Source organism: Hyalella azteca, unplaced genomic scaffold (genome assembly GCF_000764305.2).
Source record: "Hyalella azteca isolate HAZT.00-mixed unplaced genomic scaffold, Hazt_2.0.2 contig8316, whole genome shotgun sequence".
In the NCBI taxonomy this organism is placed as follows: Eukaryota; Metazoa; Arthropoda; class Malacostraca; order Amphipoda; family Hyalellidae; genus Hyalella; species Hyalella azteca.
Window position 1 is genome coordinate 128,005 of NW_025938413.1, and position 23,274 is coordinate 151,278.

The 23,274-nt window shown below is 38.2% G+C and overlaps 1 protein-coding gene and 1 non-coding gene across 2 annotated transcripts in view; one reads left to right on the forward strand and one right to left on the reverse strand.

Moving 5' to 3' along the window:
• The first annotated feature begins 225 nt into the window (after positions 1 to 225).
• LOC125178251 (integrator complex subunit 6 homolog) overlaps positions 226 to 23,274 on the forward strand; it is a 41,110-nt gene continuing 18,061 nt past the window's right edge. The window contains exon 1 of the mRNA XM_047881569.1: positions 226 to 254. The gene's annotated coding sequence lies outside the window, so the exon portion shown is untranslated. The remainder of the gene's footprint in view (positions 255 to 23,274) is intronic.
• Positions 17,455 to 17,520, reverse strand: LOC125178256. Its single transcript, XR_007156836.1, has one exon. It is a non-coding gene; the product is annotated as a small nucleolar RNA SNORD2 (small nucleolar RNA).

Below are 23,274 nucleotides of genomic sequence, written 5' to 3' on the forward strand. Positions count from 1 at the left end.
CACTGCCCCTCCAAGATCAACTCGCTCATCAGCCTCGGAAGCCCATCATCACCCGCATCTCCACGCCGCGGCTAATCCCTCTCTCGAAATTGCTCAATTCACATGGAGCCGCGGTAGCGATTGTCCTCTTTTTTTTTCTAGCTGATTGTTCTCTTCTTCTTATATTGGCGTGTGATGTTACTGGCTGGAGATGCTCCGCCTCTACTAGAAGACTAGAGGCGATTTGTCTCAGTGTGGTTGCAACGCTCGATGAGGTTGGTTGTAGGTTCAGCTCTTGCTGAGCAACCTAACTTGGATAGACTTTTCGCGCGCTGTCATCACAAAGGTGCCGGGAAGCTACATCTGCATTTCATGCTTGTTCTTTAATGAAGTGTGTAGAGAGACTGCTCATTTGAATACTGAGAAGAAGGAGCTTATTCTTTATTGGGATTTTGTACTTACGTAAGCAATGACAAATTGCTGTTGAGTTGTGAAACTAATTATTAACTCGTGAGACACAATGGATAGTTTGTGTCTGAGAACAAACCGAATGAAGTGAAAATATCAAATTCTCATACACGTCGTACTTGCGGTTGGCTCTGGAGATATTAAATTTCGTCGACTCGTTCTGGACACCTGACCATGAAGTTCAACAACAGCAAGTATCTAGGCTCACGATTATGTAGTGCACACTTGTTAATTTGTTATTGTGCAGCGTAGTGCCGATTTAACTGACACGCTGACATTCCAGTTGTCGCCTTCGTCTTGATTATCTTTTAGTGACCATGCATTCACTAGCTATTCATATTTGTGAGATCGCAGATCTCATAAAAACCAACGAGTTTATTCAAATTTCATATTATTTTAGTTTTTGTCCTAGGTAGTAGGTTCCCTGATTTACTCTCCTCAGTTATTTAGTTTAATTGCCATGTGCAATTTTATTCACGCTATAGTTTTCACTTTTCGGGAATGGTTCCTGCAACTTTGTAAAAAAGTTTTTGGGTATTTTACGACTGGTTGTATGCATTTTAGGTAAGTCTCGCAAGAACACTTCTCATTTCAATTACATACAGAATTCTTAGACTCGTTTATCGGCCTGTTCAATTTATTTGCTAAATTCCTGATGCCAAGTGGGAGAATTATGATCAAATAAAATCGTTATTTAAAAAAAAGGATTAGCTGACGATTGTCCGTGGACTGAGACTAGAAGACAGAAGTTAAACGGTATTGCATGAGTCTTATTCTACGTATATTTCAATATATGAGCGATAAACGACAATATTCGTTGGCATCATCGTTATTTGTAATAATTATGTGCCTGAGTGCAGACATTTTTTATTTAATCGAATTCTCAGTTTTGATCATTGAAATCTATAGGCTATCGTATAGGTATGTGGTTACGTGTGTTTACAGCGAAAATTTAATTATCTAGTTTACTTTTTATACCAGCGGGCGAAATATTATGGGAATTAGATGTTCACACGGGGAAAAGTGGTTATTGCTTCACAAACCATAAATTAGGCAGTTATGCGAATATTCAATTTTCATTCTCACGTAGGTGAAGAGTTTTTACTATTTACAACACTTGAAAGTTGAAAAATCCGGTGGTTTGCAAATTGATAGCTGGAGTTGGAGAACCTCGCTCTTGATGTGAACCTCTGCTATTGCCAGTCTCGCAGTGTAGGGGTACCGCATGATGATGCTGGTGACGGTATCACATGATGATGCTGGTGACGGTTTCCTTATGATCGTTCTCCTTATGGTTCTTTGGTCCTTTAGTTTGTAGGTGGCATGTGAGTCGGCGGCTCAGAGTTGTGCTGGTCAAACCGACGAATTTTACATTTTGGAGAAGTCTACAACCTTCTTTCGTGCAGGATAATTTGTAAATAACATTGTTTTCGTGCAGTGGTCCCGACTTTTTACATGGGCTATTTTTCATGATTAAATTCTTGAATTTTCTTGTTTCTGTTGTAAATCATGAGTTTTTTTCCTTCTGTTTGTGCACTCATATGGAGTACCGTAGGCATTGTATGGGAATATCAATGGCACTGTAAAGAATAATCGAAGGATGCTAAAGATTAGAACAGAGGATGCATTAAACATTGATGGGTGCGTCAATAAGAGCGAAGCGTTACGTGAGGCGCAGTTTGTAACTTGCATGTCCCACATATGTATTATGTCTGAATGTCGCGTCAATAGTGCACCGCATGATCAGCGGACTTAATTTGTAAGCAGGATACTCCTGTTATCGCTGCCGTGCTGAAACTTCCTCCAGCTTACTCTTGGGAGACTCAGCTGGACTGCATGTGGGGCTATTAAGGCCCTCTGCGCGATACCTAAGGACGATTATATGATTTCAGCTTACCTATACAGACGTTAGTAGTACCGAACGATAAAAGAACAAATGAATTTCATTCAATCTTTGTATGATCGATTTGTACGAGTACGAAGGCACACGTGTCTGCAGTAAGTTATAATAATATGAAAACGGCCCAGACGCCTAAAACTTATATATATGTCCACCAGGCACCGATAGTCCTGTTTCCATAGTTTAAAAGTAACAATGTATGGAATAATTTGCTTGTACGCACATAGTTTATTATTATTTACATTTACTTATTAATCCTTGGCTTTATCCATACATAGCTTGCCTAGTCTAATTCAATATAGCTGAGCAGCAATTCAGACTTGTTATGCTTGTCTGAATTTACCTTCTTGTGCAAGATTTTGAATGCGGTGCTGCAAGGACTTGAAAAATTTGAATTATGATTGACAATTTATAGCTTCTTAATATGGGAATATTTATCTATACCTCTTAATGTCACGTGAGGGATCGGCGTAAATGCAATGATAATAAATCTGTTAGTAAATCGTGCGTGATGATTGATGGCTTGATCTTTCGAGCTGTCGACGAGCGCGCGTGCTGCTCGCTCGTGGTCTCCTTTCTCTCGCTCAGTGCCGGTGTATCTTCGAACTTTTCCGTAACTCCGAAGTTAGCGCAGCATATATTCGGAGCAGTAAACGACAATAAAGTATAACTTATCTTGATTTAAATTCAATTTGAATTTTAAACAGATTCTGTTTCTGTCGAATATCGTCTGTAGGATTAATTTTCATTTGTTTTATGCGATTATATTTCAATAAACTGCTAAGAACCTAATACGCTTCAACTTTTAAAAATCAACTTTTGTTTTTCATTAATTTTAAACACATTTGTATAGATAAACATTAATATTGCTTGTAAAAATTTCAGTCAGGACCTTTTTTTCGTTGGTGTAGAGATTTCGTGAACTCCAGACATAAAGTCTACAGTTATTAAAGTGATGGTTTGCCACCAAATGCACTTCCTTTCTAAATTCAGTCACTTAATACTATTATCTATAAGAAAAGCTTTTTATCTTACATTCTTTTATTGGCAATAGCCCAATAAGCCTTAATAAGTAACAATCGCCAACCACGCACTCGAATTAACGTGCATTGATCGTGTCCGTATATCTGATCAAAATTTAACGCTCAGCCTGTGTAGCAGATCTATACATGTATGACATAGATGAACATATCATGAACATAAGTGGAGATTGTGTGGAATGCGCTTGGCTGAACATACGGTGATGCATGTCATGAATGTTTAAGGCAAACCTTAGCAATCTAGAACTGCTTTTTATACATTGATATCTTGTGATTGCCACACTTGATGCTCTTTAATTGACCGTATAACCTGTCTCTAATCGCGTAAATTCCTGCGTCGACTCCAATTCCTTATTTAATTGAGGAAAATTGGCATTTGCTATCTGAACATTGGCCATTGTTACCCACAACGCAATAGCATCGAATGATTTTGATTGTCTTAGCTATTCGCAATTAACTATGCATGGTTTGCGATGCTGCTTTCTGCTTTACTGCAGTGTTGCACCGATATGAAAATAATTTATTATATGAAATCATTTATTAGTCCTTGATACCTCAGGGATTGCACGACATCATTGGAATTGGTCGTGGGTTCGATCTTCGATTGTCCATCTGGTGCACAGCTTGTCATTAAAGATTCAGAATTCAGTGTCATTTACTTCACATTATCATTGTAATATAAAGAGCGAATATTCTGAGCCTTAGCTAATAACACAACCGTGGTTTTTTGTGCGATGTCTGCCTGAGTGACGTCCATTGTTTTATCATATTTTGAGGATGTAATTTTTTCCAAATTTATATAAAATGCAAGCACTCTCGCGAATTCCTTTCTCTCAAACAAATATTTTATCCAGTGGTCACCCTATGATTTTTTAATGTTCGATAAATACGCACCGGCATTTGGAATATATTAGGAGGTGCACTGTGTGGATTAGCGATGAGCTTAATTCAAATAACAAGAGCTCTTGGTTAGGTTGCTTAGCAGCGCATGCGAGTTGGACTTCACGACTTAACACTTGTCGACAAATTGAACCGATAAGTTTAAACGTCACGGATGATTTGACCACACATCTACTTAGCTGGCAAGTTATAAGACTATAATAGAACACTGGGTTCGAGCATAACGGGTTGAAAGAATATAACGGGTTGATTTTTCATGACGCGCATTGAATTCTATGAATACTCAGATTTGAACACATTTGAAAAGACGTAGTTCGATCAGCATTATTAACGGGATATACGTTCAGCTCTTCCTTACTTCGCTGATGGCTGGCAAGAATTGCGTTCATTCCCCATAAATTCGACTGGCAATTGATGTGAGAATCGCTAGGCTACGTTAACAACGGCTGGTAAAACAGAATGTACGACGTTTGACGGTTTGACTAAGAACGCTCTTAGTTATCCAACTTCAGGTGACGATTCAGCATACCACGACCAGTTTTCATTAATATCCCGCGACATTATAAACCCGATAATCCTAAAAGCCACCCAAATGTCCCGGTCATTACCAGGTTGTATGAGTGACTGTAAAGAAGCCATTTGTAGTACGTGCAGCGATCGAACGTTGCGGTGTCATTAACGAAGAATTCACTTGCGTGCCTGCCGCAGCCGACACGAGAAGAGCACCTAATTGTAGTGACCGCGCCTGTGTCCGTTACGCCTACAACTGGCCACTACAGAGCTCGTTCTGACAGCAGAGTAGGTTGCACTCAACACATTCTTCAAGGGTTAATTTCAGTACTTTTTGAAGAGTCGATATCTTATAATAAATCTAGCTACAGTGCTATAAAGTAATGTATCAAAATTCAACGAATATATGTCATAAATCGCGCACAAGTCAATATAGATGATTAATTGATGCGTTTCAGTAGTTTAGCGTTAAAAATATAAGTCATAAATGAGGTTAAATGATAGATAAATAAGTGTTCGTGGATCCGATTTTTTTACCAGTGCAGTTGTTCATTGAGCGCGAGCCTCATGCATAAGTAATTTCTCGCTTTTTCTAACTCCTTTCCCGCTAGTTTCTTGTTCTATTTTAACCTTTGTAAAGCAACAAGTTATTGTTACCAAATTCGTGTTCATACAAAATATTTATCATATCCCTGGTCATAAATTATTAGAAGCATCATACTGTTGTGTGGTACGTTACCAAAAATGTTTAAAATAAAACAATAATCGAAGAAGCAATTTTTATTTGAATATATAACATTTGATTATTGAATTGTACATGTTGTATTAGCTTTGCTTCGGAAAGCATTACATCTGTCAATCACCGAGAGACCGGCGTATGTCAGGCTCTATTAAGCCACTCCATAAAAGGTATTGATCGACACGGTGTTAATGGCGTTCAGGGGACGTGTATCGTGGCGCTAAACACTGACCAGCGACCATAAAATTCATGGATAAACTTTGTCGAGGTCGTCCATAAAAACCCGTCGTGCGGTAAATGTATTCTCTAGCTCCACCGACTCGAGCTTGGCGGCGATCGCAGCCACTATATCCCGATAGGTCATCAGACGAATGAAATTTGACACTGCGCTGTTTTTTCCCGAAAAAATAGTATTCGAATTAAATACAATATATGATAATTAAAACTTAAATATAAATTTAAAATGATTACCACACAAATTTTATCACAAAGAGTCAAAGATAATTCTCATGATCTATTTATAGTTTTACATTTTTTGCGTTTACGAGTCAATTCACAATTTTGGGTTAATGACGTTCTGATTTGCGAGCTACAGACGCCTGTGCGCTCTCCAACTCTCACGCTGATCGTAATTACTGTGATTAACGTATGTATTCAAGTTATGTGTCTACGATTGTAAGATTTAGTGGTTCTTCGTGCTGTGCATAATTAATGCTATTAAGACATTACTCATATTGATTGTGTTAAATATTGCCGTTGGTCAGCTTGTTCGTACGTAAAAACTTGAATTATCGCTCAAGTTTGATATGTTCTCTGACTTTTTAGCGCATTCTCTCATTTATGGAAAAAAGGCGCTAATGTGCTCGCCATGTCCGTCCGTCCGTCTGTCTGTCTGTCTCTGTCTGTCTGTCTGTCTGTCCGTCCGTGACTTCACGTTTTCGTCGACGTGAAAATGCGCGCTCTGTCACTCACTGTAGTGAGTACTGAGTCAGATTTTGTATCAATATGAAGAAAAATTTCTGATATAGCCTAATAAAATTTTCGAAGTTAACGGTTGCCTACATATAATTTAATTATCGTTGCATTAACTCATGAAAAATCTAGATTTATTTGGTAACTTTGTTTTTTTTTTCGTTGATCATGCATAACGCTTCTTTTATTCGCATGAACAACTGATAATTTTTGTTATAGTCTCGAATGTTTTCCATCACCTAGAATGGGATACCTCACAATTGTTGTATTATATATGAAATAAATTCTAAAATATTGTCCACTTCGATCAAACAAACCTATGCTAATTCTCAATTTTTTATCGAAGAAAATTTACTGTCTTAAGTGAAATATACTTGGGAAGATTGAATACTAAATTCAATGTAAACCAATCCCGGTTGCCTTAAATCCCGCACGAGGCCAGAATTTACCAATATATTCATATTGGTGACCATCTCTTAGAGACTAAGACTGTCGACATGATTACCTTCTCCCCGCGATGTATAAAATTTCAATAATAAGTCTTATATGACTCTGGCTGTCAATCATTTACTTGAAGAATTAGATAAAATGCTTCCACATACCGCCTGAGCATAGGGAAAAACATAATTTTTGACTTATGAGCTCAATTCTATTTTGAATAATTAAAATTTCTCTGGTGCAGGAGCTTATGCTGACATAATATTTTATGAAGTATTTCAGCTTTGCTTGAGCTAAAAACTGACCGGCCCACAGTCTGAGTGACACCGAGATCAGTTCTTCTCATCTGAAAAATTAGATTAATATTAGCCACATGCACTAGGTATTTCTCGGCTGTTCATAGCCATCAACGCAGGTTTGACAGCACCGCGCATGAGGGAGCTCTTGATCTGAGGGAGAACATTTTAAGCAAATAATGTGCATCTGGCGAGCCTGCGGCGCGCAAGCTTTTTTTACGTTGCAAGACGAGCTTCTGTTTTACTCTCTCTGCTAGGGAAGCGCAGCCGCTAGAACGGTTAGCTAATGGCTTCCATGATAACCGCGGTGATAATTAGATAACTTTAAACTCGTTGAATAGAAAAGAAGATAATGTGACTCGTGATAGCAGGATAACTGGGTTAATAATTTTATAACTATCAACTCATTGCATGGAGAGAAAGGTTTGCTGTTGGATTTCGTGATGACTGGAATGACAAAGTGTATAATTATAGATATTCAAGTTCATTTAATATATGAGTACGGAGAATTTAAGCAGACTAGTGATATAAGTTGTGAATGAAAAGCCTGCCAACTTAAGCGAAAGATCGGACGACGAAAATTTTTACCCTGAACCTGAGATTGACGATTTACCGCCGAATTACTCGGAATGTATATTGTTTATAGGTATGAATTACCATGTGTATTTAAAATTCTTGAATAGTTTTAAATATTATGGGGTGGATAGCACATGCTAGGTGCTTGATCCTCTGTGTAGAGATGTATAAACTATAAAGGAAATTTCGAAGTGTAGGCAGTATTCTTTTAACCCGTATATATGGTGTAGAAACCCTCAAAATCATTCCAAGATTTCAGATTGATGTCTAATTTTCAAAGTGTACTGAAACATCATATAGTAGTTATATATAATTCCCATTATAAGTGTTCAATAAATAAGTGTTAAATTATTAAGGCTTCAATATTTTTTGCACTAGGATTTTTGGGCATCATGCGCTAATGTGTTTCTGCTGCATTAATTTCGTACGACACGCACATTCGAGATAGTAAGCTAAAATTTCAGTGTTACTCATATATAACAGGAGTGTAGCTTTTTAGCATCGACTTGATCACCCCAATGCAAATCTACCGATAAATAATTTTTTTGTTTGATTTTTTATCTTCAAATTTGAGAGTTTCATTTTCTAATATGATTTAAAAACGAATTTTGACTGCTTAATTTTCTCTACGCTTATATGAAATTTAGCCTCGTGCCCTATTACCAACCCAGCACAGTCCGGCGAAGCATTATAACCACGAGTGAGAGCTGTCAAGCAGAGCGTTAACAGCTGTCAAACGTTAACAGCTGTACGAGCTGCCGGTCCAGGTGTTAAGTAGCAGATGTTAGTCTGCTTATAGGCGCACGTATCGGGCAACTCTTTACGCCTGATAGGCTAGCCTCTATCGTAGGAGGCTCTTGAGCTTTGGCCGTGCTTCTAGTGCCACTGCACTAGAAGTCGAGGAAAGGTCAGTTAAGATAAATGGGATACGTTTATATAGTAATGACGCTGTTTGTAGATAATTTAAAGGATTTGTATAGAGGAGTGGGTGCTTGCATCTTGCATCCTGCGTTTGAGGGTTTGATTTAATTGGTTATGTTTCGTAGCACTTATTTTGCTAATCCGAGGTCAATTGACTTGCTGTGTTGTACTGGTACTCGTAATAGATTCTATGGCTCGTAGTTTCCCATTTATTTATTTATAATTCCTGTGACGAACTTTTAAATATAACAACTTTCGATTTCCATCACTGGTCACCTACCGGAATCACCATCCAAGATAATCATTCTTCATTACCATCTATGTTCAACTCCCATAACTATATGATCACCGCCTGTGGCCACCATCCACGACCATCAACCGAGACTGCCGCTATAATCACCCGTGCTCATCTGTCACGGACGTGAAGCGGACAACCATCGCTTCACGTCCGTGTCTTGAGTCAAAGGGCTAGTCGACTCGAAGGGCTGTCTCTTTACTGGCCAATGACGCAGCCTCCGGGGATGCGGTAATGGTTTTAAGTACGACTACTTGTCTTTCTAGCGAGTGCTTCGCCATCACGAATTGAACCAAGGTTTTTCAATCTTCCATGCAAATCCATAACTAGTATGTTTATAAATGTTTGCGCCTGTTCGTCAGTCACTAATATTAACGAAACATTTTGTTCTTCAAATTGCAGGAAGCTAATCAGCTGCAATTATTCATTTAATTTGCAGATGGTCTTGCTCAAATTCTAACTGCTTAGTAACTCATATTTCGTACTGGAATTTTTTTCGATTTGTAAATCGCCATTTTTGAAGTCCACACCTGGGCGTTTCACCAAAAATAATTCTAAGCTCACTTACCTGCTTCATTTACTCACAACGGTCGAAGAGAACAACTCATTCATTTAGATTTCTGCCTCCGTTAGTGTTGATATTAGAATTCAAAGATTGAAGTTATCAGGACGTAAATGAGCTTTATTCTCACATTCCGGTAGGAAGAATAAATCATGGCATAGAGGACATAAAATTAAAGATACTTACCAACGAATTTAATTGAATGTGTGGTAAGTTTTCAGATAAATTCAACGATGGATTTAATTCCATCGACTTTTTGTATAATTGTGTAGTATAAATCAAAGGATGTTGAACACAATATTATAGTATAGCAGTGTCGGGGTTGGAGAATAGGCCAAGTTTGGCCCGTCGCCGATATTTGTAATGTTAACCTGCCTCCTGTAGATTAAAGAACCGTCCTCCTAACCAAATTTATTCTAAAAAAACTTTGAACATCGTTGAACAAAATCCCAGTTATCATTAACTGTATCAATTAATGCCAGTTTCTGTAATTATATCAATTGTAATGACATTTTAATTACAGTGCTAATGATAGCGTCTATTCGGAAATTGTGATAACTTAAATGCAAGTGATGTACTGTTCGGTTTCGATTATGTCAAAATAGTTGATCTATTGTTAGGAATAAGTTTGCTATAAATAATTTGTTTGTTCCCGAACGGGTTCTGAGGGAATTCGAAACCAAATACGACGGACAACGAAATTACATAGGTTGTAAGTAGAACTTTGATTACAAAAAAAAATTCATTTAGATCCTGGAATTCAGATAAATAAAATTGTAAATCGTGCAAGTTTGTAGGGAGATCGCAAGCAGACGATTAGTGAGGCATGTTGAGCTGAGGTGTGCTGACGCTGCAGTCTGGCCCCGGTGCATTGCGCACGTCGCGTGTCTTCTGCTCTCTTTTGTTTTGACTTCACATTAAGCGGCTGGGCTTCTTTTCATGCATTTTGTTAATTGTTGAGTATTTCCATTACGTGTTCGTATTGTGAATGCGTTTTACCCTCGACATCGTGAGTAAATTGTCCATTAAGATTATAGAAAATAATATGTTGAATTTTTTCTTGCAACAATTTAATTTAACAACTGAATTGGAAATTTAAAAAAATTAATTACATTATAAATTTTATTACGCGTTTTGTGAAAAGAGAAGTTTCGGAACATTGAAAATTCAAAATCCATATTACACATTTTTCAGTCTGCTTCCGTGAACATTGATGGCAAGGGATGTTTCAAAAGATGCTGCAAATTATGAGGTGGCGCAATAGCGATAGAATTGATTCTCTTACATTTTGTTTTTAGATTATTTACGTAGGATTAAGCTATTCTATTTTATGCCCAGAACAAGAGAATACGTTTCTTGAACTTATTGTCTTGAGATGCTCATTGATATTGACATTGCTATTGACCCCGCAAACATTGGCACGCATGATAATTGATTATTGCAGACACGCAGCATACCATCTTCCTGTGTTTGGTGATAGCATCATTAATCTAACGTTTGTTTGCGTTGACATTAATAAATCATTCCAAGATAACATCTCCACTCTTAAATCTTGTGCATGAGTACATATGAAGAATCGAATATTATAAATAAATAAATTACAGCCTGCTTGTTAGTCCTTCTGTTGGGAACTGACATGCCGTCAATCAATGCAAAAATATTAATAATAATTAGTATTTATTTAGTCTAAATTTTTAAAATATACTAAAAAATATTGATAATAGCAAAATATCATGCCTAGGCAATTATGGACCACAAATGTGCGTGAACATGCAGCTAGCAGCTCTACATGCTCGTTTTTGGGTATCCAAACTATTATTCATTCCAAAAAGCGAACGGATAAATTAATCTATTCATTCTTTCCAATTGTTTCCTAATTTTTGAGAATAAACGATAGTTTCAATGCTTAAATTCTTCACATTGTCCTCGTACCAAGCTCGTACAATTTCATCACATTATCCTAGGAACAATTTATTATGGAAAATGACAAGCTTGTTAAAAGTGTTCAAACCGGTTTAATGTTCGTTTACGGTTTTTCCAATCAATTTTGCATCGTCAGATTAATATGAAGCTCTGGTAGTACTCTTCAATTTCAAAACACTGAAGCTTTTATTGATTAAAATATGGCAAAGGAAACGCATCGCGGTAATTTTCCACATGCAGCTAACTGAATCGTAGAAGTTGTTACAGATAAATTTGCTTAAGTTTTGCAAACATAGTCAGGTCGTTCCTAATCTTCGTCCTTTAACACTCACCATTAGCGAATGCAACTCATTTGATTCTTTCGAAATTCCTACCGGAGTGGGAAATTTTCCAAGGCACAGGCTTACTTGGAGCAACTGGTTGGCATGGAATCTTTTCACATTGCCCGGCAGCGACTCACTCTTTATTTGCTGCTCCTTATGCCGGTCAAATTCGGTATAATCCTACAACAGGATTGCATTGGCAGCAAAGAAAAAAAAAACAAAGACGCCCCTCCGTACGTCAAATGTTTCACAGTGAGAGATATATGTTGTAACTTTGTCTGAACTGAGTGTCTGTTACTATTTACTACGAAGAAACGATTCATAAATCGCTTTGCATTTGTTGCAAAGCGATTGTTGCATTTCTCCATCGAAGCCAACTTAAGCACGTATTTCTGAATTTCAACTGATTTTTCGAGCCCGTTGGCGCTCTGTTCACTCGGTAATACTACTGCCCAATTAACGAAACCTAGCAACAGCTCCCTCCTCGTTAGCATTGTTAGATTTACAGAACATTTTCAAATTTGATCTTTTCCTCTATAATGATCACATATCAAACTTGTTGTCGGAGTATTTCTATTTATATGAACGATAATTTACTACTAAATTACCAACGTTGCAATTACCCTCGAGGATATTACCCCAGCGCTCACTTAGCGAGGCGCGCGCAGCCCTGTTTATTTGAGGGAACGGAGCAGCGAAGTCTTGAGTAAGCAAACGCTGCCGCACCATCATCGATCAGAAAAAATACCTAAGCTCTGCCAAACAACGACACATGGCTAGAATTGTGCCACTATTTTATGCCTGGCATGATATATGACCGAAAGTTATTATTTTATTCATGTCATGCAGAAAGTTCTGTTCATTCGATTACTCAATTTTTTTGTTTCTTACATCTGTAGCGTATAGAACCATCGACGAGTGGATTAAGGCCACTTGTCGTTCTTCGTAAAAAACTTACGGCGACACAACTTTTAAAGATGAACTATTATTGTCAAAGGTATTTCAGCTAGCGTTATCAGCAGGAACGATTGTGTTCTAATGCATTTTTTCAGGTACTCCAAATTAGCACGGTTGCTAGATGAATCACGCTGATACGGCGTGCTCCCGCATTTGGCTCAACGTTGTCGTTGAATTAATTTGGTTTCAGTTAGAAGCGTGTTATCCGTTTTGGGTTAAGTAATTCAACGACATTTGAATGATTTATTCATAGTGCCATCTGCTGTGCAATTGAACTTTTTATGTATACACTAGAGTACGAGTAGAAACTTCAAATCATATTAGTCTGTGGACGTCTAAGGCATATGCAGCCTTGAAGCTTAAAAACTATGCACCAGGATGAATCTGCACCAGGAAAAAGAATATTGTTTTGTCAAATCATAAACCTCCAAATACCTATAATTAAAAGAAAACGTCACTTCGGAGCCGATAAAATCTTTGGTGCGACCAGCAGAGACTCTCATAAAATTGGAACGACTTCTTTATCAACGCTTGATATCTTCATGCAGCCGACCTCGATCATGATTTCTTTTTCTTTGTTTTCGCAACGCTCGCAAATTATTGGCTTGTATATCAGCACTATATCCTCAACGTTCAATGCCTATCATTTCATAAAGAGAATGAGATTATAGAGATTAATCTTGTGAGCGAAGTAATCAATTATTCAAAGTGCCGTCGACGGGTTGTGGTTTATATAGATTGGTCTTTTTTTCTCTCCTCTTCCATTCCGAGTTGCAAATTGATGACCTCTGAATACTGGAGCTGAATAATCGTCTTGGCAAGGATCAATTCAGTGTTACTTCATTTTGTTCGATTAAATACTTTCAATTCATAGCTAAATAATCGTTCGAAATAATTGGATACAATGAAATGTAAAAAATATAACTCAGTACTCACTGCAGTGAGTGACAGAGAGCGCATTTTCTCGTCGACGAAAACGTGAAGTCACGGACGGACAGACGGACGGACATGGCGAGCACAATAGTGCATTTTTTTCATAAATGAGAAAATGTGCTAAAAATACTCGTTAAGGTAGATCGGGGCAAAAATTTTGAATCTAGACATCAGCCCCGGGCTTGTTACCTTGACGGACGGGGGCTGGGTCCTGAAAGCTTAACCGTAATAACGAACCCTAAATTGCGGATACTGAAGTAGTATGTACTCGGCATTGAATATAGTTAGGCATTATGATCTTCCTGGATTTTGCTCTAATAAATCATCTATACTGGGTCCTCTTTAAATTGAAGATGATTGTACGTGTGCTAAATCGTTTAATTATTGATTGTTGCTTGTATTTCTTTCGAAATTTTTCTCTCTTCTAGCCCTAACAAGCTCGTGAATAATTAATTACTTTAAGAAAATGGTTCATAAACATGACGCAAAAATGAGGAAGTTGAGCGAAATTGAGGGAGAAAATTATTATCACCGAAAAGAGTTTTAGAATAGACGAATATTTAACTTGTATCTTTTGCTTTATTTTGGAAGCATTTTTTTCCATTAGATTTCATTGTGTGAAACAAAACAAAAAGTTTTTAGCGCAATGTCTGTAACGTCGAAAAATATTAAACACAAGGAAACAAATATAGTGTTTGTAATTGTATACTATTCATTCGTTATTTCAACTTGAAGTTGGTGCGTTCTTTAAGAACCATTTTGCACGTGACTCTGAGCAAGGCGACATGACGCACATAAAACTCATTTTTTTTTCAGCCGCCGAGCTGCTGTATTTTGTGCCTATTTTTCTTGACAAACGATACAGTGTTTGTCAAGACCTCCTCATTACCTTCAGTGGAGCGAGGCGACACACCTTCGTAGTCTGATAAATCGCTGCGAGATTGACACTCCCTACATCCTCGAGATCACTTATCCTCGATACTATGCAATTTTAGAGCTACTGGCGCAGTTTATTTCTCTGTGGATTTTGATCATAGTTTGGTTGGCATCTAACGGTAATCATAATTATTGTCAGTTTGCTTGCACTGTAGAGTAAAATCTTGTGGATTGGTTAAACAAATTTGCGGCTTCCGCAAGAACAGCTGAAATCAAGTTTATATATGCTTCCTCCTTCATTGTACAAATAATTAGATAGATTGATAGAATTGCCACTTTATTTTTTACAGTTTATTTGGCCTGTGCAGTTATGATCTTCTAGAGACATAATATAATATATGGTTGATTTTAGGGTGATAGATACTCGTACATCTTTTTATGTGTGTCAAATTTGTACATGCAATTACTCACAATTGTGTAAAAACATTTGGACTCCTACATTTGTGAGCCAAGGATCTATATGAATACATGGTTAATTTTACAACTGCTGGTTAGATTGTAAAAATGAAATTATCTAGTGTCGTCTTGAGGAAAATAATAACCAAATTTAGAGCCTGAACAATATAAGGAGGTGCGTTCAACTTTTGTGATAGTCTGCACTTCTATGCAGTCATTATCTTCTCCGGCTCAAAGTTACGGGAATGCCTCACTAAATTGCGCTTCACCCACCGCGGCTTTCACTTCATCGCGGATTTCCAGAAATATTGATGAGAAAATCATCCGCGGATCTTCGCCGGGACGCGGGTTTCTGAGGTAGTCAATCGGCAGATTTGAAGAGCCCGCTGAACTCGATCGGCAGTAAGAGTTTGGGAAGGGTTTGTGAACAATTAAAATGACGAAAACTTACCAAACTAAATAAATACCTAAATAAGTAGTATCAGTTCATCAATTCCCTATCGTGTATTTCACATATCACGGCCAAGGTATCGAAAGTAACACCCGCGTAAAGTGAGAGATTACTGTACAGTGAACACCTGCTCCATGACCTGCACAACTTGAGTGTCTCAAACGCAAAATACGCTACACTGATTTTTTGAGGTCATCACAAACTTTAGAATTGCAAAAACGTTTTTACCGACTGACTCGAATTCATTATAATTATTCAGATTTATTTTATAAACTTTATTTTCCACGTTACTATAGCAGCATTGAAAACTAAAACAATCCATGCTGTGAGTGACGAAGTGCCCGCAAATCAACAATGTTATGCAGTCAGTTTCCAAGATTTATATTCCTCCAATTTATGGCCTTGGAACTGTAAGAACAGCTAAAAATGTGTCTTAGTATCGCACGAACATCCAATCAATCAACAGAAGGAAAATTTTGAGATATAAGCTATTTTGGTTGAATAATGAATTTATGTGAACGTTTTATTTTTAAAAATTTCGATTCGTTATTTTCCTTTAACCAGGTATTTAAGAATTGAAAACAAATTCAGAAAGTTCATAAGTTTTATCTATCATTGCGCAACAATGAATCAGTAAAATTTTATCCAAGAAAGAATCATTCACAAATTCATGCATCCTCCCAATGAATGCAGGATTTACATGCATTAATATTGATAAACACGAGTTATGTAGTTGTTGAGCGCGACTTTCTATTTACGATCTGGAGACATCAGTAATCTTGAGGCTGCCTAATGAACGACGCTGTGAACATTATGCATGCATTTATTAATGGATCACAGGTTGCATTTTTTGGCCAACGATAAATTATGAATGCACAATGTATGCTAATATGGGTGCATGAGGGAAAACTGTGGCTGTTTTGAGGGCAATTAAGGCTATCGCATTCATGCTATCATATGACGCTATTCATCAGAGGGCCTCGGTTCTGTTGCATGAAGATGCACTGCAAAAATTATGCCTCGTAATGCGCTTCATCTTGAACAAATATTTTATATATTTCTGAATGCACGTCATCTAACCGGCGTGTTCAAAAGTTTTTGCGCGTTTTTCTTCTCAAGTGTTAAGAAATTAATTTTACCTGTTAACAAACTTGATGTACCGCCACTGACCGAACTCTGGTTTCAGATTTTTCATGCACGTTACCTTGCTATCAATGCTGTGTCTTGACTGGAACCGGAGTGAAAACGTATTATTTACATACTTATGTATCGCGAATTATCTTTTTGTTGAACAACTTTCTTTGTGTAATAATATCGCAATATATCAAACTACGTTACGGTACATGCATTTACCACTTCATTTTTGGAGTAATTTTGTTGTATTGGACTTAATTTACAATTAATATTAGTTTAACCAACAATATTTCTGCATTAGTTCGCGTCCTTAAATTTGTATTTTGGAATATTTTTTTCTGTTGATCTCATTGATCTGCAATTTGTTATTCGCTGAAGCTGAGCTCAAGATGCCAAGTCTGACATCTGATGTAAGAGCAGCTCTTGAGACCAGCGTACGGTCTTCAGACCATCGGTGTGTCATGCCAGCTCAAGCGTCAGACGGGATGAGCAGAGTGGTTCAAAAAGTACAATCTTCTATCTTAATAACAACCTTCAGCGCTCAAAAAACCGCCGCATTTTTACTCGAGGTAATACCAACGGTTAAGTCTTTGCTCTAAGCGATGTTGCTCCCACGCGACGGCGTCTGATGCACGCAACTCGTTAATAGATTTTATCAACAACTTCGCCTTACTTTCAACTCTGAGCATGTGCACCTAGTTCTACATCAGAGGTTTATTGTCCGAAAATATTAATTGAGCGACTGATGCTCTTAATTTTGTTCTATTTTCGGTAGAGGGGCGGAAGCAGCGAAATTTTCTCGCGAAAATGATCAGCAAATTATTTTTACTTCGCCGCAAGTCATTTCCGAAAAAAAACCATGTTCTCACTTTCGTACCTTGTCGTCAATTTGCAAATGATGTTTAATGGGCGCAGGAGTTTGTGAGAAAGACACTTGTAGTCACGCCTTACCCAAGATAATTCATATTAATGGCCTGCCTAAGGGGTCTTGCTCGCTAGCAACTCCCCTGCTATAGATGGCAGACAATTATTAGGCTCTGCAAAAACTGCTGGTCAATAAGCCGTGCAAAAATATTTTCACGAGACTAAGCGGTGGCAGCGAGCGCTGGCGACTTCAACTCGTCAGGAGCGGTGGAGCTGAAGGAAGCATTGGTGTTATTGGACATGAAGTCTTACATTCAAGGAATGTAGTATACATCACTCAGATCTAAATGATTATTAGAATAACATTTTTAAATTTTTGTTATTTAACGGAATTTTTTAGAGTGATTTTGAGAAAGGATGGCTCAATTAATTCATTTTTGAGTGTGGCGCTGAAGCAATCCGGATAATTTTTTTACTCCATATACCAATGAATAGATATAAAAGTAAAAGAATTGCTGCATATAGGAGCACTTAATAAATCTGCCCAATAAGTCAGTGCCACATTTAAAATGTAGGTGGATTATTGAATTAAATTATTTCAATATTAATTATAAGCGGATTGGTCTCTTCACCCTATCGCGGTGCAAAATGGCTTAGACATTTTAGGTTCTATCTACGTCTGTAACTGTTAATGGAAGAAACTACGCGCGTTACTGTCGCTTTATTGCGCATAATATCAGGCTCTCCACAGACCATTTAAGCCGATTGGCGTTGGCACGCCGACACGCGCTGGTAGACCAAATGATGCGTGCCGAGCTGTAGCTCACGGACGACACTTGCACGAACTGCCTGCTTCTTGCTGCACTTCCAACCGGAACGCTTGGCACCGACTGATCTATGCTACTGCTGCCATCATTACGACTGTTCGGTGTACGCATACCACCCAGAATATCATTGCTTTTTAATGATATTTAAGGCTTTTGAGAATCTTAGGCCGGGTGGTGAGGTTCTATTTGATTCTAGGCCAATTTATCGTTTGGGTCATAATTATTCAGCAATCATTACTGCTATTTTATAAGTGTCCGCTACCCTTGTTCAGTTCAATCGTATTGTTCAGAGCCGTAAAGTTTTTTATTCGCCTCTAAGATCAATGACGATAGATATTCAATAATTCAATTGCAATCTTCCATTATTCTTTCGAAGAGAGAGATTTATCTAAAAATGTCTGCTAAAAGCACGGACTACAGCAATCTAATGGTGGCTTGTTCGACTTGCACTCGGTGTGACTGCATGTGGTGACCGATTGATTTTCAGTCTGATTTTGATAGATGGCATTGATGGATGCGTGTGAACGTGGCTGAGCTGACCTGACCTCGCCTTGTGCTGATTATAAGAGCCCGGCGAGAGTTGAGACTCGTGATGATCAATGAGTCATGCATAATTATCAATTAGTTCTGTTTGCCGTTAGACTAGTAAAATCCATAGCCAGTGGCGCAAATCGGAGTTATCGGCAAAATATGCGTGGATTTTTTTATTTCATTTGTTATGAATTTGAGTCTATGCCTAATCCATCTCGACAAAGTGCCGTGCAGAATAATCTGTCATTATTAAGTAAGCGAACCCTTCTTTTAGCGGACGCCGCAGACTCGACTTAATCAGTGTCACAAATGGTGCCTGATCGATCGTCGTGACCGCTCGGGTATTGGCTTACAAATTTTGCGCGGATATTTACGATAATAAAATAAATATATTTTTTGTAATATTCCTAAGTAGCCAAATGAAGATTATACTAAGCTTTAAAAAAGTCATGGAATTAAGATTGTTATCGGTGAACATTTGACCTTTATTTTTGATCGATACATGATTTTTGAGATCCTATTTAACAGCCTTTCTGTTTTTGTTTTTAAAACTCTGGAAAATTTACAAGTTTTAAATAGTTATGTAAAATTTATTTCAAAGATGTTAGAAGTTTGATAATGTTAGGTTGAGTAATTTCTAATAATTTCTGTTGGATTCGAAAAAATTGCCTATAAATTGCCCTTTATAAAGAAGCTTCGATAATTAAATCAACAAATTCCACTTTGTTTTCCTCATCAGATTCGTTTGTACTAACACAATTTTCCCTGCTCGCAGTTTTTATGCGGTGACATTTTTATTCGGAAGACGTTGCAACGTCGCTGCTGCGGCGCGTATTATTTTAGCGCAGCTCGCTCTATTTCAGGCGCTAATCTGCTTATCGATCGAGCTTCGCTAATCGAATTAGACGCCTTGTCATTTGCCGCGACGCCCGCGGGAACGCAGCGTCGCGATAGTCTGGCCCGCTGCTCCACGGCGTTTGCAGTCAACGATATTAATTCGTTAATTAGAGGCTGGTCGTTTGAAGCGATTATTATTATTTGCTTTGAGGATGTCACTTGTGGTGTCGAGGTGTGTCTATTAGCCTCGCATCTCGTCCACAATCAGCATTTCTCTTGAAGCTTTTTCGTCTCATGAAGCAATTATAATTTACAGTGTGAGATTAGAGAATTATTTAGATGATTTTTGGCTTTGCGCCTAATTTAAAAGCTTTTTTGGTCGCTCCTTTTAATTTTCAAGTTGATAATTTGATTAAACTGTGGCGTAATTTGAAATTTATGATAAAGTACTAAAAACGGTTATTCATTTCGAATTTTTATAACTAAAATGAATGAGGTACAATCTCCAATAGTCGAATTTCCTATCGTATACTTCTATTTATCATCATCATCTACGAAGTTAAAGGGTTTGCGAATAAATGTTTAAACATTTCTGTTAGCACTATCAACTCAAATTAATGGTGAATAAGATTCGTAAATATTTATCATATGATCAAGTCGTTGCCATCTGGCAGCTCGCTATAACCACTCTCATCTGGTAAATCAAATGCCGTTTATTGTTGCTGCGCCAAGCTTGGTATTTTCTTATAGAAGCGGCGGGACGCTATAGGTATACTTGAGCTGCTAGACGCGCGGCAGAAGTAAGCGATGGCGGCAGATAATGACTTCTCTGTGAGGCTCACTCACAACCCTGCACTCCTTGCGTAGCTTTACTGCAAAACTAACTTTTTTGAGCCTCTAAGCTTCATAAATTTAAAATTCATAAAATTAGTCTTGTAGCTAAACTCTTAAGATTTGTTAAATGTGTTTTTTTTGCATTTGAACCGGTAATGATCAAACAATTGGCATGCACATTGTTATCGTTCCAACAGCTGAAACGTGGTATGAAAGATGCCTCATATTTCGCAATCAGTCGAGTGCCGAAAGTATTTTGTCACCGTGTAAAAAATGTCTGCGTTTTAGTTTCATATTTTATAGCCCACATGTATCACAGATAAGTAGGTTGGGCCGGAAATGAAATAAAGATCAAATCATTGTTCAATTTCAAATGCGACTACATTATTTAAAAATACTGACGGAATAATTTTATCTGCATTTCAAGTTTAAAATCTTGATTACATAGGTGGTTTGTAATGACCTATGGTTGGCTGACGCCGACACCGTGCCAGTTTGAGACGCGCGGAGCTCCGTACGAAGAAGTTAGAGAGCTCATTCGCCATAAGTAGCACCTGCGATTATCAGCCATGGACGTTTCTTCCAATTGACAACGACGGTAATCGGCACATAAAAAAATATGCATGGGCTTTTTGCAGCTGCGGCAATAAAGACGACTTATTTGAACGCAATCTGGTGATTTGGCGTTCAAATTAGCCACTCTTGTCGTGCTTTGCGCGGCGCAACTGGCCGGCGATACTCTTTTGTCTTGACGAAGAATAAAATCCTCTGGCTTGGTGCAAGGGCTCAGTTAATAGTGGCTCTGGTTATGTTTTGAAACTCTTTCGCCTTGCATGAACACATTTAAGTTTTCATTGCTTCAACAATTACAATAATTCAACATTTTTTCCTGTTATACAATGGAGTGTTTTAAAACTGTGCCGGCAGTATGTTCAGCCCTTTCAGTGGTCGCACAATCTGAACGGTCGTACTAATGTTTTGCGAGGTTTGAATTTGAAATACGAAAGATGTTGTGACTGAGAGACTACAATTAACTCTGATTTGGATAGTTATTTAGGTGATAACTTGCATGACCTGCACGTCACTGTACTCTCATTACAGTCATGACTCCCACATTAAGGTGGTGAATTGCAATGACGCCACATTAACTGTACTTCACTGTACTCTCATCAAAGTCATGACTCTTCTCCATTATGGTGCTGAATAGCATGTCACCAAATCACCTGTACTTACCTGTACCTTCTTTACACAGTTATGACCACAATCGGTCATGATTAAAGTGCTGAATAGCATGACACCACATCACCTGTACTCCACTGTACCTTCATTACACAGTCATAACTCCCTTAGAGACAAGTTCGTTCCTCCTCGGCTAACCGTTAGCTTATTCACCAGCTTCGATTTGAGTTGCGATGCGAATCATCGCGCACATTTGAACAGTGGCTATAATACATGCTGGTCGTGAATGAATAATATCCCTCGGTCAAACATGCGCGCCCGTGCATGTTTTTATTAAGTGCTTGTGGAATACAATGGGCCTTGGTGACACACGCTGCGGCTGCTCTTATAATGTTGATGCATAAATTAGGCAGCCGGTGTCCAACGTATTGCACAGCGCTCAAAAATCTGTCAATAGGTCTTCATCGCTGCTACTGAACACACAACGATCGTATCAAGCGCGCTTAAAAACATGACAGGGTTGATGACCGTTTACTATCACAAGTCTACAAGTCTATATCATCATAGTCTAGGCTGCTATACCAAACCTTGTTATACTCCGTCATTTCGGAGTATTTTTTTTGTAATCTAGTATTGGTTAAGATTATTCTGTAGTCAAGTTTTCTTTTTCTTTTTTCCGCTTTCTTCATTTTTTTAGTGCATCCGGTTATGATGCGTGTAAGGCGCTGCGTGCATCCGGTTATGATGCGTGCAAGGCGCTGCGTGCATCCGGTTGTGATGCGTGCAAGGCGCTGCGTGCATCCGGTTATGATGCGTGTAAGGCGCTGCGTGCAACCGGTTATGATGCGTGTAAGGCGCTGCGTGCATCCGGTTATGATGCGTGCAAGGCGCTGCGTGCATCCGGTTGTGATGCGTGTAAGGCACTGCGTGCATCCGGTTGTGATGCGTGTAAGGCGCTGCATGCATCTGGTTATGATGCATGTGTTTTTTACTTTGTAGCTTTCCACGAAATTTTACTTGCGCATGCAAAACTCTATTGTCCGCAAATGCATGCAATTAATGCTCTGGCATCTCCATGTCGAATAATAATGCCCGACGTGCGTCACGTAGTAGTGGCACATACGCTACGTTCTTATGTACACAAAGTTTAGAAACACGGACCCAAGGCCATGCTGAAAGCACCACCCTCGACGGCGACCATATACCGCGTCGTCATTGTATTGCCAGGTACCGACTGCGTCCACATGCACTTAATGAACATTCAGACCAATTAATGAGATTTAGATTAAATTGCGATACACTTTCTGTTATTGAGTTTTCGTCCTAACCCAGTTTGGCGTGTCAAAAGAGCGTATTAGTGTTACGTCCGCTCATTACTTGTGCATTATATTAGAATTCTTTTCGCTATATAAGGGCGATATGACACATTGAAATTTTTAAACGTAGATAATCTATCAGGAAACATTCAACATTCACGTTTAATTGAAGTCACATTATAAGAAACGGTTATGATTAGTGCACAGAAAAATTCAAGAACATTAATTAGCTTCTTT